The sequence below is a fragment of the Macaca nemestrina genome, chromosome 1 (assembly GCF_043159975.1).
Source record: "Macaca nemestrina isolate mMacNem1 chromosome 1, mMacNem.hap1, whole genome shotgun sequence".
NCBI lineage: Eukaryota > Metazoa > Chordata > Mammalia > Primates > Cercopithecidae > Macaca > Macaca nemestrina.
In genome coordinates this window covers 215,758,838-215,777,477 of record NC_092125.1, presented here as the reverse complement: position 1 = coordinate 215,777,477, position 18,640 = coordinate 215,758,838, and the positions used below count along the sequence as shown (strand labels likewise).

Below are 18,640 nucleotides of genomic sequence, written 5' to 3'. Positions count from 1 at the left end.
TACTCCACTTCTGCCATACCAACCACCTTTCTCTTCCCTCAACAAAACAAGCTTTATTCCATCCCAGGGCCTTTGCAGTTGCTCTGACCTCTGCTTGGCCAAGGCTGGCCCATTCTTATCATTCAGGCTTTAGAGAAGCCTTCTCTGGCTCTTAACATAATCCCTAGATCATTTTCTTGCCCCTCATCCCCTGTGCATTTTTGGCTTCGTAGCAATAATCACCACCCAAAACCATCTTTCTCTTTAGATTTTTTAATTTGGTCTCTTAGTACAATGTATACTCTCTGAGAGCAGGGTCCCTGTCTCTTATAAAGGGGCATGGCACAGAGTGATAACTACTGACTACATTATCACTTCATTCTTGCCACAACCTTGGGAAGGAGGCATCATATTCCCATTTTACTGACAAGCAGGCTGAGGCCTCCAGAAGTTAAATGAATGGGTTAAGTCGCTCAGTGAATCAGTGGTAGAGCTGAAATTTAGACGCAAGATTGTCTGACTCCAAATCCTGCCTTTTTCTTTCTTCTTCTTCTTCTTCTTTTTTTTTTTTTTTTTTTTTTTTGAGATGGAGTCTTGCTCTGTTGCCCAGGCTGTAGTGCAGTGGCATGATCTCACCTCACTGCAACCTCCACCTCCCAGGTTCAAGCAGTTCTCATGCCTCAGCCTCCCCAGTAGCTGGGATTACAGGCACATGCCACCATGCCTGGCTAATTTTTGCATTTTTAGCAGAGACAGGATTTCACCATGTTGGCCAGGCTGGTCTTGAACTCTTGACCTCAAGTGATCCACCCACCTCAGCCTCCCAAAGTGCTGGGATTACAGGCATTAGCCACCACACCCAGCCTTTTTCTTTTCTTTCCTTTTGTTCTTTCCTTTTCTTTCTTTCTTTTTGTTTTTCTTTACTTTTTTTTTAACCACTCTGCCCATAAAGTCCTCGCTGTTTGGGGATAACGAAACACAACACAACCAGATCTATAATGAAAAGCAAATGGGATTTTTTGTTGTTGTTGTAATAACATCAAGTATTTGTTTAAAGCCAGGCAAAGTTTTTTTTTTTTAAATATACTGGGTGATTTTTTTATTGGACAGTTTCCTTATAATGGAAACCAACACTAGACTCTTAAACTTCCTCTCTCCCAAAGGAAATAAACCAGGCCTCCTGCAGATGAGGTGGGAGGGAAAACATGCTCACAGCTCTCACTGGGACCTGAGATAGGAGCTGCCCATGCTACCTCTCAGACTCTATTAGGACCCCACTGCCTAAGTCTAACTCCTGGGTGTGGCTGAAATGCACCTGGCCTGGGAGTTTGAATTCCAGCTTCGCCACTAGTCTGCTGCTCTATGTTTCATGGAAAATCACCCAGCCTCTCTGGTAAAGACACCTACCAAGTCAAAGATGAGTCAGGGGCTCACACGGTCCAATTAGAAGGAAAGAATTGTAATGTATGGCAGTGTGTTTGGGTACTGGCTAACTTGTTTTTTTACCCCATTATACTAGGACTGGAGATACAGTGTGGGGCAAAATGGTTCCAGCCCCTATCCTTCCGCAGTTTATAGCCAGCTACTATCAGGCATCTACGACAAAGGCCTATGAAGGTTATAACCACACCTTCTTGCTCAACACTCCAGCCCTTGTGCCTATCACAAAGCTAGCCTCTTAGCTTGGGCTCAATAAGTAAATGTGTGCAGGTTTCGGTCAGGTTGGGCAGAAGAGGAGAAACTGAATTCCTCCTGGAGAGATTAGGAAAAGTTGTTGACCTGAGTCACAAAGAATGAGCCAGAATCAGACAGGTAGATGAGGAAAAGAGGGGCTTATAATCTAGTCCAGGGGTTGCCTGACTCTGGCCCATTGGCCAAATCTGGTCCACCATCTGTTTTTGTAAATAAAGTTTTACTGGAATACAGTCATGTCCATTCATTTCTGGATTGTCTGGGGCTGTTTTCATACTATAAGAGCAGAGTTGATTAATTGTGACAGACGCTATGTAACCTGCAAATCCTAAAATATTCACTATCTGGCCTCTTAAAGAAAAAGTTTGCTGTCCACTGATCTAGACAAAGGAGTCAGGCCAAGGAAAGGCTTAGAGATCTCTTCCATGCTTAGAATTAGAATTGGCCACCTAATGACTGGGCATGGTGACTCACACTTGTAATCCCAGCACTTTGGTAGGCCGAGGTGGGTGGATCACTTGAGGTCAGGAGTTCAAGACCAGTCTGGCCAACACAGTGAAACCCCGTCTCTACTAAAAATATAAAAATTAGCTGGATGTGGTGGCATGCACCTGTAATCCCAGCTACTGGGGAGGCTAAGGCAAGAGAATCACTTAAGCCTGGGAGTCAGAGGTTGCAGTAAGCCAAAATCGCACCACTGCACTCCAGCCTGGGTTATAGAGTGAAATTCTGTCTTTAAAAAAAAAAAATAGTGGCTACCTACCCAAATTGTATGGCCCAATGCAGAATGAAAACAGGGACCTCTTTTTAAAAACTGATTACAAATTTCAAATTTCAGCAATAGAGTCTTAAACCAACTGCAGAGCCCTTGTAGGCACAGGTCTTCGTGCAGCTCTTGCAGGCTCTGGGCAGAGTTAGAAGCTGCGCTCATGCTCTTCCCTGGGAAACCACACTGGGAGTAGATCTGAGACGCAGTCCTGACCCAGGGATCTAAGCTGGGGCTTGGCGTCTCCATTCCCCTAACCAAACCTCCAGAAAGACCAGCTTGGATCTACTCCCCAAGCCAAGGGGATGGAGAACTGGCCTTCCCGTCTCAACCTCCCGTCCCATTCATGGAGCCTGGCTGTGATGAGAAGCAGAGGTGGGCCCAGCTCCCTCTCCCACCAGGAGTGTCTTGGTGATCAGACATGTGGCAGCCATAAGAAGACACATGGCAGTTTAATGGGATCTTCTCTCTGACAATGCTGTTCTTCCCATGCTCACCTGGAACTGTCTGATGGGGGAGCAGTGGGGAAAGGGATCTCACTTCACCCAACTATGGGACAGCAAAATGAGAACAAGGGCTCACGGAAACCTCCCATGCTTGGTGTCTGCTCAACCCCAACCCCTTAGATTCTTGGACTAAAGTCTGTGTCATCTGTCCTTCCATTGCACATCTTCCCTAGACCCTCCATCTAGACCTGCTCCTACCTTCCCCATCCTTCTCTGTGCCCGAGGATGACCTGTGCGGGTGGTTTCCATGTCTGCTAACTTCCAGTTGGGTTTGGCCAATGGGAGACACCTGCAGGAGACAGGAAGCCAGATGGAAATGTGGTCAAATATTCCCCAGCTCCTCCCGGTGGGAACCCTGGGTCCCTCCACTCAAGCTCTTGGGTGGAATTCTTCTTCAGCTGCTGCTCTCTTGGATTCAGGGAGACCCCCCACTCCTTTGCCCCCTTCCCTTTTCTCCTAAGAGTACTTCAGTCCCCACTGGTCCCTGCCCCAGTGCTGCCTCATGCCTCATTGGAATTCCTCAACTCTGCCCATATCTTTGTAAATCATCTTGGAATTAAGGTCTCCTTATTTATGATCTTTTCATGGAACATCTGTTTCCTGCTGGACCCTACCTGACACAACATTCTTCCCCCAACCCAAATGGCTTCAGTCAAATAGAGCCTTGTAACAGTCAGATGGAAGTTCCATTCACACTTCCTGTTGCACAGGTGGGTGCTAAACAGGGCTCCTCCTTGGCAAGAAGTTGACCACTGCTCTGGCTGAGCAATTCTAATGCTTCCCCTGTTGTCCACTGGGATTACTTGGTAGTATTCAGTGGGTAGCTGATCTGGTCTGCAGGGGTCAAGGCAGCTTTACCCACCTGTAGGCATGGCTGGAAGGCTGGCTTAGCAAGGTCCCCCTCCTTCTCCAGGTGATCTCTCTAACGCCACAATCAGATGTCTTAAGCAGCAGCTCAAGATGTGCTTGTTCCCAGAGCCCTGAATGGAAGCTTCCAGCCCCTAAGGCTTGGGCTTGGAAATTGGCACACGTCTGTGATGTCCACCAATTTCACTGGTCAAAGCAGTCTCCAAACATATCTAGTTTCAAAGGGAGAGATCATAGACCACCCCAGCCCCCCGCCAACCCACCATCTCTCAATGCAGGAATCTCAAAGAATATGTGCCATCTTTCATCCAACACATTCCTTCCTCTCATTATCATCACCTTCTTCATTTGCTGAGAGCTGGGGGCACAAGCCATTGTCTGGGGCCAAATCTATCCTGCAGATTGTGTTAATTTCATCTACACTGGGGTTTCTGTTTTTAATTAGATGACTTGGACCTGCATAGACTTCCTGTCTCAACACTGGTCCCAGCCTTCCCACAGCCTGCCAGGGGCTCACAACTTGGCTCCTGGGGCCATCACTTGGAGGTCCTGGATTAGCAGGTGCAAGGGACAAGTTGGATGGGTCACACAAAACGACACTCATACATACAAATTATCAGGACTTTTATATAACTCAGCTCTCCCAGTCCGATTTCTGTAAATAAATGCTGGTTCAACAAATGTGTAGACCTTTTTTGAAGTCTCCAAGATGGTGTTGGGGAAAGAGCCGGGACTGAGAGACCCAGGGACCCATGTTCTTGTCACCCTACTGCCCGGTGGCCTTGAATAGATCGCCTGGCCTCCCTGGGCTGTTGCTTCTGCATTGTGCAGAACCAAGAAAAGATGTCACCCCTGCATCGTGCAGGACAAAGGCTGGAGTCACCCCAAATTTGAGGCCCAGCTCCTGCCTCTTGTCTTGGGCAGATCACTCCATCACACTGGCCTCGGTTGCCTCCTTTGAAGATTGGGGCCACAACATGAATCCCGTGGGGCTGTTGCAAGGATGAAATACAGTGCCAGGCACAGAGCACTTGGTCCTGGCAGGCCCTCCTGTCCACTCTGATGCTCTGTGCCTGCGTGGGGCCTTTGGAGGCCAAACTCCCCTGCCCTAGCTGAGACTCACTCACCTCTATGTCTAGCACAGGGGCTGACACATAGTAGGTGCTCAGGGAAGCCTTGTTGGATTAACTGACGCTTTGTCAAACAAAGTAGTAGCAAGAGAAATGAAAACATGTGATCTTTTTTTTTAAAAAAAGGAAACTTGTGTAAGAATGTTCTTAGCAGCTTGAAGCATAGCAGAGCCCAACTGGAAACTGTCCAGGTGCCTTTTAACAAGAGAACAGCTAAACAAACGTGGTGTCTCCTTGATATGGCATACTACTCAGTGATTAAAAGGAATAAACCATGGTACACACACAGCAGGGTCGGAGCTCAAAAACATGATGCTGGGAGAAAAGAGCCTTCATTGGAAACTACGTACCGTATAATTCGTTGATACGAAATTCTAGAACAGGATAAAATGTGAGAAACAGATCAGAATAATGATCATCTCTTGGGTGAGGTTTGGCTGGGAAGGAGCGGAGAGAATTTTCTGGAGTGACAGTAGTATTCTGCATCCTGAGACGGGCTCAGCTTACACTGGTGCATGCATTTGCCAACACTCAAAAAGAACACTGAGAGGTACTCTTGAGATGTGTGCAATTCATTATATGTAAATTTGACCTCAAAAGGAAAGGAATTGTAAATAAATATTGAACTCTAAATAGAGGGTTTAGGTGTAAACTGTACGGGTGTCTGCAGCTCACTTTGGAAATCATCAAATAAATGAGGCTGTGTGTCTGCATCGAGAGGGATGAATGGAGGGTAGGGGAAGATACGATAAAGCAAACATGGTTGCATTTATTTATTTATTTATTTATTTTATTTTATTTTGAGACAGAGTCTCGCTCTGTCGCCCAGGCTGGAGTGCAGTGGCATGATCTCAGCTCACTGTAACCTCTGTCTCCCAGGTGCAAGCAGTTCTCGTGCCTCAGCCTCCTGCATAGCTGGGATTACGGGCGCCCCCACCACACCTGACTAATGTTTGTATTTTCAGTAGAGACAGGGTTTCACCATGTTGGTCAGGCTGATCTCAAACTCCTTCACTCAAGCAATCTGCCTGCCTCAGCCTCCGAAAGTGCTGAGATTACAGGCACGAGCCACCGCGCCCAACCCGTGTTCACATTTTAATTGTGGAAGCCAGGTAATAGGTATATGGGTGTTTGCCTTAAAGTTTTTCACACTTTCCTGCATGTTGGGAAATGTTCATAATCAAATGTTGGGGGAAGAAAACATGAGGCTGTAGAACTAAGCTAGGGCTTATCTCTGAGCCTCATCTATAAAATGCAGACAGCACTATCCAGACGGGGGTCCCTGGGATCAAACAAGAAGCAGTGAATAAAGAGGAGCCCATGGAGAACTGGCAGGAAGTAACTTGATTCTTCTAAGCAAGCGGGGCCCCGCCTACTCATTTGGACGTCAGCTTACATGTGACCTTCTGAGGCTGCCCTTCCCTGGTCATCCATCTCTTCTAGCCATCACCCTATGTTAATGTCTGCATGGCAGTTCTCTCTAACTGATACATCTCTTCCATCTTCCTTAATTTAAGGTATCTGTCTCCTGACAGTAGAATGTGGATTCGAGGAGAAGAGGGACATTGTCTTATTCATGGCAATATCCCTGGCACATAGTAGGGACACAGTAACTCTTTGTGGAATGAAGGAAGCAATGAGTAGGGCCCACCTAAGCTCTAGCGTAACCCCTCAAGTGCAGAATTCTGCCACCCAGAATTTGCCTATTGCCAATGCCACCCCCATAGAACAGCAGGAAGAGAACATAGAGATCAACCATCCCCATCCCATTTAACGGATGGGGGAGCCAAGGCCCAGAGAGGAAATGCAAGCTTCCCAGCATCCACTACAAGTGAGTGGCTGAGCAGAGATGGACCCAGGTCTCCTGGCTCCTAGCTCAGTGCTCTTTCTCTCCAACTGGCTGCTGGGGCTCGTGGTAAAGTGCTGATTCCCAGGAACAGCCGGCAGATGGACAGACAGGCTTCACTGGGCTGGGCTGCCCTGATGCCATGTGTTAATTACAGCAGACAGGATATGCCAACCTAGCAATGTTTGCCGGTGCACCCGCCCCTTGTTTAGCAGGTGGGCAGGCTGGCGCAGGCCGCTGATCTGCCACGGGTCTGCCGGCGGCCAATCATGCTGACACAGGCCCAATTGTGCACAGCGCCTGCTGAGTGGGGTGGGCCGGGCAGATTGGCACAGTCAGGTCCCTCCCCGAGGACTGGCAGCCCCTTCTGACTGCATTGGTCAGCCAGACTGGTATAAGCTGGGCATCTGTCCCGTGATGAGCCCTTGCTGAACACAACCTGTCTACACAGGTGTGCCCACTGACCAGCAGCGCAGGGAGGTAACACGGGGACTGAGTGCTGAGCATGACGGGGGGAGAGATTGTAGGAGGTGTCACAGGCGGGGGACCGGGGAGAGATTGTAAGGGGTGTCACAGGCAGGGGATGTGGGCCAGAGCCTCGCACACAGGTATACAGATACTGGGATCAGATAGGACTCTGCCAAGCTCCTGCCCTTAGCACCTGCGCTGTTGACTGGTGGGATCCAAAAATCAAGTTTGCAGCCCTGAAAGAAGGGCTGGAAAAGTGGTCTCTTCTCTCTAACCCAATGCCTCTTCCCAATTGCCACCAGTTCTACTATTCACACTGCAGCCAGGGGGATTTCTCTGATACCAGTGGAGCTGGTCACTCTCCTGTTTGAAGCCTTCAATTGTTCCCCATTTCCCTCCAATAAAATAATAGCAATAATAATATGCATTATTATTAGCATTTTACAGCTAACAGCACTCAGTTACAGCATGTGTAATATGCAAATGACACCTCCTTTTTTTTTTTTTTTTTTTGACAGAGTCTCCCTCTGTCACCCAGGTTGGAGTGCAGTGGCACAATCTCGGGTCACTGCAACCTCCACCTCCCAGGGTCGTTCAAGCAATTCTCCTGCCTCAGCCTCCTGAGTAGCTGGTATTACAAGTGCCCACCACCATGCCCAGCTAATTTTGTGTATTTTTTTTTTTAGTAGAGATGGGGTTTCGCCATGTTGGCCAGGCTAGTCTCGAACTCCTGACCTCAGGTGATCCACCTGCCTTGGCCTCCCAAGTGAAAGACACCTCCTAAGCACTTTATAGGGAAGAACCTGATTCATCCTCCACCCTAGAAGGTGGTGCTACTGCTATCCTCGTTTTACAGGTAAGGAGACTGAGACAGGGAGATAGGAGACCTCAAATTGACTTGAACTCAGAGGTCTGACTCCGGAACCTAACCACTACCAAACCCAGACTCCACACGTGTGAGCCATGACCCTCCCACACTGGGCCCTTCCACACAGCACCCCCAGAACTTGTCCTGAATTCCCCTCACTCTCTGGCCAAGCCTTGCCTTCTTGTTGATGCCTGGGGGCCCCCATGCTCTCCTCCTGTCTGCCCCAAAGACTCTGCTTCATCCTCCAAAGCAGGGCTCAGGGTCCCCTTCTGGGCAGGGCCTGCCCTGGACCCTCCCTGGCAGAGCTCCCCGGCCCCCACGCCAGCGCCGTTTCCACTCCATGTCCCAAGCACCTGCTGCTAATGTTTCTCTCCCGACCCCAACCTCCACCTCACCCATTCTGTGGACTCCCTGATGACCCCTCTGTCCACAGGCCTGGCCCGCAGGAGGTGTTTATGAATGAACAAATGAATGAACGAACGAATGAATGAATGAATGAATGAATGAACAGGTGACCGAGTGAATGAATGAATGAACAAACAGGTGAGTGAATGAATGAATGAATGAACTGGTAAGTGAATGAATGAATGAACAGGTGAGTGAATGAATGAGAAGCTGAGGTCACTCGGGTTACAGGAATGCACACTGAGGGTGCATAGTGAAGAGTGGCTTTTGGCTGGGTGCAGTGGCTCACGCCTGTAATCCCAACATTTTGGGAGGCCAAGGTGGGTGGATCTCCTAAGGTCAGGAGTTCAAAGCCAGCCTGGCCAACATAGTGAAACCCCCGTCTCTACTAAAAAAAAAAATTAAAACTAGCCAGGCGTGGTGGTGGGCACCTGTAATCCCAGCTACTCGGGAGGCTGAGGCAGGAGAATTGCTTGAACTCAGGAGATGGAGGTTGCAGTGAACTGACACGGTGCCACTGCACTCCAGCCTCGGCAATGGAGTGAGACTCCATCTAAAAAAAAAAAAAAGAGTGGCTGTCATGGAGACACAGGTGGCTGAATAAGTCCCTCCTCCTTCCTCCTCAGCCCACTCCTTCCAGAATACAAGAGGGGAGGGTATTTGTTAAGCTGGGAAAGAGCCCCCGAGCCCCTCTCTTTAGGGGTGAGCCATGTGACCCTGAACTCTATCTCTAACGCTGGGATTTTCCAAGAGCATACTTGTCGGGAGGCAGGGAGGAGGCAGCAAGGAGCTGGACGTGATCACCTGGTCTGAAGGAGGAACCTGAATGTCTCAGGTGCTGCAGCTGTTCAGCACTCAGTGGTGAACCTGGGCTTTTAGGGTCTGGATTCCAAGCATCTGGATTTGGGGGTGTGGTGGGAAGAGGATGTGCTTCAGAGCCCAGCACCTGGCTCCCAGCCCTGCTGCCGCCTCCCTCTGTGAGCCCGGGCATGCCCCTCCCCTCTTTGGGCTTTGGCTTTGCCTTCTGTAAGGTGAGAGCCCTAAATGGGACAGTCAAGGGCGCTTCTACTCTGAATGACCTCCTAGGGCACCAAGGGTCCAGCAGTTGATGGCCCCCTGGGAATGCTGTAAAGAGGCCCTGGTGAGGAGTGGTCCTGGGGGCTCAGGACAGTGTCTCTGGCTGTGGTTTCTGACCCCTGTCTCCAAATGACCCGATGAAGCTTGCTGAAAATGCAGAATAAGACTGCACTCAGGACTCACTGAATTTGAACCTCCAGGATGGGCCTCCGAGGAAACTGACATATTCAAATCCCACTCCCACTTTGGCCCAGGTGATCCCACTGTGCACTGAAGTTTGAGTGTCTGGCATCTATCTGAGGCCCTTTCTATTTCCCCTGCTTCCTGTCTGCTAGTTCCTAAAGCATGAAGGGGGAGCAGGGTGCTGCACAAGAGGTGGAGAAGGAGGTCTCAGAGCTCCCATGCATGTGTCTGATAGAGTTTGGGGGGCTCAGGTGGTTGGGTCATGACTATGGGCTTTGTGTTTGACTGGTGGGAGCCTGTCTGGGCATGGGACATGGCAAGGGAGCAGAGTTGGCATGACATCCCCCGCCCTGGTAGATACGACCTGACATTTGCCAGAAACTCATCCCCTTACACATACACACAAACACACACCCTTTCCCGGAGTAAGGAGCAGGGTATATAACTGCACTTACAGCGTGGGTGCAGGCATTGTGCACGCACGACACCTGAGTCCACAAACAGACACACAGCCCTGAAAATGCCTGCACACACTCTCTTACACTCCCTGTAAGACCTCCTGGTCTTCCCTGTGCAGACATCTAGAACTACACATGAACATTCTCATTATTACTTTGCCTTGCACACATACGTGCAGCCTCGTGTGCAGCCTGGAAACACACCTATTTGTACAGTCATCTCTACTGACGCACTTCTGCACGCCCATACCCCATTGAACGCACGCTTCCTCGTTCACAGCAGGCTCACCCACGGGGGCTGGAGCCCCAGCTCACAGCAGTGGCACACACCTCCTCACACTTGCAGGAGCATCTGCCCACATGTGGGGTGTGGGGCCCACAAAGAAGCTGCAGCCGCTCTCCTCCCTGCCACTCTCCCCCCAGCCCCCAGGCCCATCTCTGAGCTGCTATCTGCCATCGCACGGTAACCAGATGAGACAGGCAATTTATGACACCAGCTGTCTCTGTCAAAACCGGATCTCCCACACACACCAGGGGAAGCCAATTACCTTGAGCCCAGCCCTGCCAGAAACCGGGGCCCACAAGGGAGAGCAGGGGCTGCCCAGAGAGGTGGGTGGCACCTGACTTGAGGATTTTCTGCCTCTTCTTGTCCTTGGGAATCTGGCATCCTCTTCCCCCAGACCCCCTTGGGGAGGACACAGCCTGCCCTACCCTCTACGAGGCTGCTTCTCTGGCCCAGCTCCCAGGCCTAGGAACTGCAAGAGCCATTTCAGAGTGGAGAACAGGTGGGCAGGGAGGTTTAGGGGAAGAGTGGTCCAGGGTCGTTATGGCAACAAGAAAGGCAAGAACCCTGTGCCCCTCCCCCTACACAGCAGGCGGCCAGGCGGCTGCATCATTCTCCCCGGCTTCCTCTCCGCCTTCATTCTCCTCACCTCTTCCCTCAACACCCCTGCCCTGGTCGTCCTCTCCCTAGAATACCTACTCCCTTTCTTGTCCCCCTGCCCAAAACTAAATCCAACTCTACTACCTGAGCCAATTCCTGTCTGGACTTCGGAATCAGACCCAGGTTCAAAGCTCTCCACTTCACCACCTCCTAACTGGGAATCAGCGCAAAGGGCATCCCTTCTCTGGCCATGAGTTTTGCATAAAAAAAAAAAAAAGAATTTCATTTCTATTAAAAAAATGTTGAACAAGGGTCTTCTAAGTACCAGACCCTGTTCTATAATCGGGGATGCAACATTGAACAAAATGAAGTCCCATCCTAGGCTTCAGGCTTCCCTGGAGGAGTTGGAAAGCACATGTTTCAGAAATTTAGGAGGGATGAGTAAGTTTTCTCACTGTCCTCATCTGCTTTGTTTACAGCCATACTCCCAGCACCAAGCACAGCTCCTGAAAGGACCTCAAGCAATAGAAAAACTCACAAAGGCACCAGTGGACTCAAGCTCTAACCTGAGGTTGACTTGGTCTAGTGCCATCTTCGTGCCCAGTCTTGCAGGGAGTTTTCTAGGCATACTTTCTGAGTGGCTGGGATGGCGGCAGATCTGCTTAAGTGAACAGGGAGTCCGTTCCTTCCTTCACTGACTCTGGTTCATTCCACAAATGCACATTGAGCATGTGCTACGTGCCAGCTCCCGTGCTAGGCTCCTGGGATCAAGTGAGATGAGCAAGGGACTCCCACGTGATAGTTGCATGGCAGAAGTTTCTAGATTTGCTCATCACCTCCCACAGTCCAGAAGCTGAGCAATAAATTCACACTAACAGCAATGTCCACTTGCCTTTGCATTTTACAAGATGCTTTTACATATGTTTGTTTCTTTTAGTATTTCTTACAACTCTGGGGCGTGAGTTTGATTAACATCCCTCACTTTACAGATGAGGAAACTGAGGCTTTGAGACAATCAGTGTCTCAAAATCAGTGACTTTTCTGAGAACCCAGAGCCAGGGAGGGAAGCACCCACAGTAGAACTGAGTCTCTTTCTAGCCCTCATTCATCTCTTGCATTATCTAACTTAAGGCCCTTTTCCCCATACTACCATGAAAGGCAGGTATCGCCTCAGGCTGTTTACAGCCAGGGAGCACCTCTTGCCCAGGCTGGGATTGGAAGCTGTGCTGGGCTGACACAAGATCCCAGGCGCCATCCGCTCCTCTCTATCTAAACAGTTCATTAAAACCCTCCTTGCAAACACTCTCACGCTGCCTGGACACGGAGACCTCAGCTGCTCCATTTCCAGGAGAGCAAATTCCTTCCCGGCTGGAGAGGAGTTGGGATAATGTAGGCAGGCAATTTAAACAGCTCCAGCAAAATACACCAGCAGTTTTCACTCTCTGCCACTATTACACTTTCCAGCCATGGCGGGATTGGCCCATAAGTGGGATATCAAGTTTATTACAGCTATTTCCAACCTGTAATTGGTTTTGTGGAACACATAGAGAAGGAGGTTGGGAAGGTGGGGGGAGGCGATATTTTCCCCCTCTCTTTTTTTTTCTTTTTCGGATGACGGCACCCAGGGACATGAGTGAGGCTGCCGAAGTTGGAGACTTATTTGTTTTTCAAATTAAAGAGCCAGGCCGGTCGGCAGACTTTCACACTGTTGGTTGGACTAAGTCCACCGGCAACGTTTTGATGACTCTACTTGTAAAGCAACCTAGCCTGGCTGCAGCCAGATTTGCTGGTTGGGGTCAGGGAGCAGCCGGGGCCCAGAGGTGGGGTCTGGCAGCTCTGGAGCATGAGAAACTGTGGTCTGTAGGCTGACTCTTCTAGAATCAGAACACTGTGGGCATTCAGGGTAGCGAAGAGTCCTCAGTTTCCTCATGGAACATTTAGGGAAACTGAGTCCCAGAGAGAGGAACAGTGCAGAGACAACCTTTGGGGCTTAGAACCTAGCTCTCTGCCTCTCAGAAACTTCTACACAGTATAGCTGGTCATTTGGGGAATTCCTGGCTGAGATGCTCTCAGGATGGGTGAGAACAGAGACACCTGTTCTTAAGAACCTATGTTACAGTCTGCTGCCATCATTGCAGTCCACCTACCCTGACCAACCTCCCTACTTTGGACTTAAGAAAAAATACATAATAGCTAATATGATGGAATACTTTCTGTTATGATGACATGAGTTGATGTTTGCAAGCAATATCTGGCACAGCGTAGGCGCAAATGCATGCCAGCTATTATTATTTCCATCACGTTACTACTACCACATGCCAAGCAATCCCCCGGGCTCTCTGTGTGTTCACTCTTATGCGCTGAAATCTCACACACGTGCCTTACAGGGAGGCATAATCCTTCCCATTTTGCAGATGAGGAAACAGAGGCACACAGAACCCTCCGACATCACCCAGCAATCAACTGAGTGGCATAGCTGAGATCTGAATCCAGAGCCATGTGACCCCAAAAGCCTCTGCACATTTTTCATATCCCCAGCCTCACAGTAGGTCTTCTGCTCTCTTCTTTTGGACTGACCCATGCTGACCGGTCAGCTCTGCTGTTTACTATTACAAGTATAACACCTGTGTGACCTTGGGCAGTTCACTTGCCTTTTTCTTGGCTGTGGTTCCTCTGTCTGCAAATGCGGATGATGACACACGTCTCTTGGTATAGTTCACTTATTCAGCAACCCTTCATATGCCGGGCACTGTGCTAGGTTCTGGGACACATGGCTCCTGGAGCTTACAGTCCTAAGATTCCAAGGAACAATGGAAAGGAGGGCTGGGGGACACTCAGCCTGTGTAGGCACTGATTAGGATGCAGATTCTTTTGCATAACTACATGCACAGCTTCTTCTGTCTGGTCCAGGTGTACCCTTTGCAGGGTTAGGATGCTTTCCTGCACAGAATACAATTAATGCTGGGAGCTTTAAGAAAGAGAAACCCTGCTGGTTCCTTTTGGAGCCTCACATCGGGGGTGGTCTGAGGCCACTGTCCCACCTGGGCCAGACTACTCTTACCAGGGAGTCCCAGACAGATCAGGGTCCAGGCACAGCAGGCTGTCCTGGGGCCAGTCTATCGCAGAGCAGCAAGGGCCTTTTCCCTTTTCTTCATGGTATTCCCAGTGCCTGGCACATGGCAAGGTCTCAACTCATTCATTCACTCATTGATTCCTTCAGCAGATATTTATTGAGCAAGTGCCATTTGCTAAACTCTGGAAACAAAGCAATGAACAGGACAGATAAAGACCCCATATTCGGCCAGGCACAGTGGCTCACGCCTATAATACCAGCACTTTGGGAGGCCGAGGTGGGTGGATCACGAGGTCAGGAGATCATGACTATCCTGGCTAACACGGTGAAACCCCGTCTCTACTAAAAATACAAAAAAAATTAGCCGGGTGTGATGGCAGGTGCCTGTAGTCCCAATTACTTGGGAGTCTAAGGCAGGAGAATGGCATGAACCTGGGAGACGGAGCTTGCAGTGAGCCAAGATCGTGCCACTATACTCCAGCCTGGGTGACAGAGCAAGACTCCATCTCAAACCAAAACAAAAACAGAAACAAAAACACCCATCCTCATAGAGTTTATGTTCTAGGAGTAGCTCATATTCAAGGACCTGTTTGTTTGTTCAACAAAAGTCTGTTGAATATGGAGTGAATGAAATGATTCATTTCAGAAGTGCCTCTCGCTCTGGGGCCAGGCAAACCCACACATCCTCAGGGCTTGGCCTACCTTGCCTGCCCTGTCAGCTCTGCGGTTGTTGGTCTGCCCTGACCTGGTGGTCCCTGCCCACTGGCACCATGGGAGCCTCTCAGAGCCCATGAGACCTGCCTGCCTCCAGGTACTCACTCAGGGCATCCCTGCACTCTGTTTTGAAGCTGCTATGATGACTACTAGCAAATTCTCGGTCCCTGCTCTCTGCACCCCACTCCTTATAGACACAAGCCAGCCTTCTGGCACCTCCCACCTGCCTCCCTATCTGGGTGTGGGCTCCCTTCTTTCATTTACTGAATTTCACATCCTCTGGCATTTTAGCAAGAGACAGTTTGCTCTCCAGCCCCATGGACAGAAAGAGGTCTGGAGGGTGGGGAGGGACACAGAAAAAGAGATGGTCCAGAAAAGCGTGAGTGCTCGTGAAAATACCCCATGAGTGAGCACTTCCCACCCACCAGGAACTCTACTAGGTTCATGTAATCCTCACAGGGAGGAGTGTTGCCTTATCCCCATTTCACAGATGAGGACACTAAGAGTAGGGGAGGTGAAATGACTTCTTCAAGAGCACAAAATTAGGAACCAAAATCAAACAGTCAACTGGGGATGGAGGAAATCAGCCTTGCTTCATGCTCCAAAGCCTCCCATAGGCAGAAAGAGTCAGCCTAGGACCGAGCACTCCCCGAAAAAAGCCTACTTCCTCCAGGAAGCTTTCCATGATCACCCCTCCCTCCAAGGGGATTCTTGGCTCCTTCAGAAGCATCAAAACATCACTGGATAACACTTGGTAATTAACCTGTTGCTGCTGCAGCCATTATCTTACTGACTCTGGAACCTCAGCTAATTGTGGACTGTGTACCTCTTGTGAATAAGGTCATAATGGACTGCGACCGTGTCTGAAATGTATTTCCTTCTCTGCCGTGAGGCTGCAACTGCCCTTGTATGTCTCAGGTGTGGAGAAATGTTTCTAGAATTAAAGGCGAGGTATCTTCCAGCACACCCACCACACCTTCTGTCCACAGCATGTACTAATCCCCCACTCCCACCTGGCCTCTTTCTTGGGCCCTCTAACCACCAAGAACCACAGAATAACATCCTTGCAAATAGCTGCTCGCCCGCTGGCCTGGGACCTGAGCGTATCTGAGTCTCCCATTTCCTTTACCTTCCGGGAGGCTGAGGGAGGAGGGAGTGTGTACCACAGAGAGCTGGGACAGTGGGGCCTGCCCTCCAGATCCCTCATGCTGCAGCGGAGATAAGCACTTGTCTCCAGCTGCCTGAAGCAGGTTTCACAGAAGCAGTTATTTACTCCTCCGGCTGACAGTGAGGCGCCAGACACAGCCCCAGAGAAACAGATGTAAATAAAACCAAAGGAAAACTAGGCTCGTCCTTGAAACTCCCCTGTCCCTTGGCCTGAAACAGCGATTTACGACTCGGATAATTCTTCAGCGCTTTATCTGGGGGGGGGGGGGGGGTGTGTGTGTGGACATGTGGGGTGAGGGTGTATTTTCCTAGTAATAAAACCCTCAGTCTCGGCGAATAAATTTGAGGAGACAGTTTTACTGACAGATTTTTTTCTCTTTTGTGTAATAAAAAAAAATGGAGTGAAATTTGAGATTGGGACGATAAGGGCTGCCGCATTTTAGGAGGAGATAAAAAAGCAGTACCTGAAGAGAGGCAAGGCCAGAAGACGGGCTGCCAGTTAAACGGGCAGGATGCCTTCCGCTGTATGACTTTGGGAGGAAAAATCCTCACACCTCCACTGAGATTCTGACATCCTTTCTCCTAATGAGCCCGGCCACCAGAGGTGGAAAGGAACGTTGAGAGGCATTCAGTTCACTCTCAGCCTCTTCCAGCCTGGTGCGATGGGATGTGAACTCTGGTCTGGAAGCCAGACACTTGTCAGGAACCTAGTGTGGGGCCTCAGCTGACTCATTTTGCCTCTCCAAGCCTCAGTTTCTTTACCTGCAACATGGGAACATTCTTGTCTATTCAGCTCAGTTCCCAGGGACCTGGTACGGCCACACAATGCAATGGGCTTAAAGCTGGGTTTCTCCACCTGGGCACTGTTGACATTTGGGGGCCAGATAATTCTCGGGAGGTGGGCAGGGGGCGGTCCTGGATATTGTGAGATCATCAGCAGCTTCCTAGCCTCTACCGGCTACACAAGAGTACCAAACCGCACCTCTCCTCCCCAGTCGTGACAACCAAAAATGTCTCCTGAGCTTGCCATATGTCCCCTGGTGAGCAAAATCACCCCCCCCAAGTGAAAAGACCCTGCTTTAAAGGTACTTTGGTGGCTCTATAGAAGTCAAACGGGAGAGGCGGGGATGGGAAGGGGGTGCATGGAGAACGAGGAGCACCTGGAGGGTCTTGGCCCCCACCCCAGGCTGGGACATCGGGAGGTGGGGAGATGGAAGCTCTAATCCCAAGTGCAGCCAACTCTCTTCTCCACCCCATGCGGAGCCAGACACAGTCAGCTCAGGGACATTTTTCTAGGTGATGACAGTGGACGCAGAGTCAAGCTGTGGTTGGTTAGGGGTGGGCATCTTTCTTGGGGTGAGTGCAAACATGGATCCCAAGAGGAGAGGAGAATCCTCCTGTCCCCTTCCTCCTCATCTTCCTCCACTCTCATGGTTCCAGTTCAGAAGCTGGGCCTGTGGTGCAGAAGCGGCCGGTGAGAGGAAGTGGTCCTCTGTCTCCCCTCTGCACATGGTCAGAAAGCGCCACGCCCTCAGAAGGGAAGAAAGTGACACTTGTGCATGTCACTAAGTCCCGACAGAGACAGGAGGGGTGTGGGATTATGGAGGGGTAAGGAGAAGCCGTGGCCCTGGGAAATCTCACTGCCACTTCCTCTCAGGGTTCCAGAGCCTGAGAAAGCCTTCTCATGGTTCTAACCATCCCCAGTCCTCACAGAGGCCACCTTACTCTTTGCAAAGCTTGCAGTCTACGGAAAGTGACCGGTACAGATGTAGCCTGTGTCTGCACACAGCTGGTGCTCAACCAATGCTGGCCAGATGCATGGAGTCTCTCCTAAACCAGTAGCAACACCACCTAGGCCAGAGAGATGTGGTCCAAGTCAGCTTGGGTACCTATGTGCTGAGAGGAGCCCAGCTGTGTCCAGGGCCAGTACTCCCAGGCAGGGGACAGGGGGACAGATTCACACTCCAATCCTCATCTTTTTGCCTGGGAAGCTGCTTTCAGCATGCCCCCAGCCCAGCCCCTTGGAGACACCCGTCCCTAGCCACCCCTCTCCCAGCCCCCCTCCCCGCTGCCTCCACCACGCAGAGCCGCAGGGAGCTAATTCCACTTCTCGAGGCCCAGGCATGAGGCCTCCTCATTGCAGGCTGTTAGCGTGGAGCCCAGCTGAGCTGCGAGAGGCTGCAAGCTCCCAGTCTATAATAGAGTTGCTGAGACAAGCGGAAAACTGCAGCCGAGTAAACAGATAAATAATTGAAACAGTGACAACACATACCTTGCTGCTTTGTGGAGTAACACTTTCATTAGCTGGAGGCAGCGCAGATGTGGGGAGGCGGGTGGGCGGCAGCTGAGGGCACGGGATGCTTGGGTTCGCTTTCCATCAGCCGTGAACAGCGGGAGAGCCCGGCAGCCTTGGGCTTCCAGCGCTGGCTTCATCACCACCTCTCTGCCTTCTCCCACTTCCGCATTTTTAGGTGAAATGGGGACTTCATGTCCTCCCTCCTGGCCCAGCCCAAGAGGAGGGCAACTGCCCCACGCTGTCCCCTTCTGCATCACCCATG

General features: G+C 50.5%; 1 protein-coding gene across 4 annotated transcripts in view; it reads left to right on the top strand.

The window, feature by feature from the left end:
• Window positions 1–18,640, top strand: part of LOC105483134 (immunoglobin superfamily member 21) — a 328,288-nt gene that overhangs the window by 220,830 nt on the left and 88,818 nt on the right. The window lies entirely within an intron of this gene.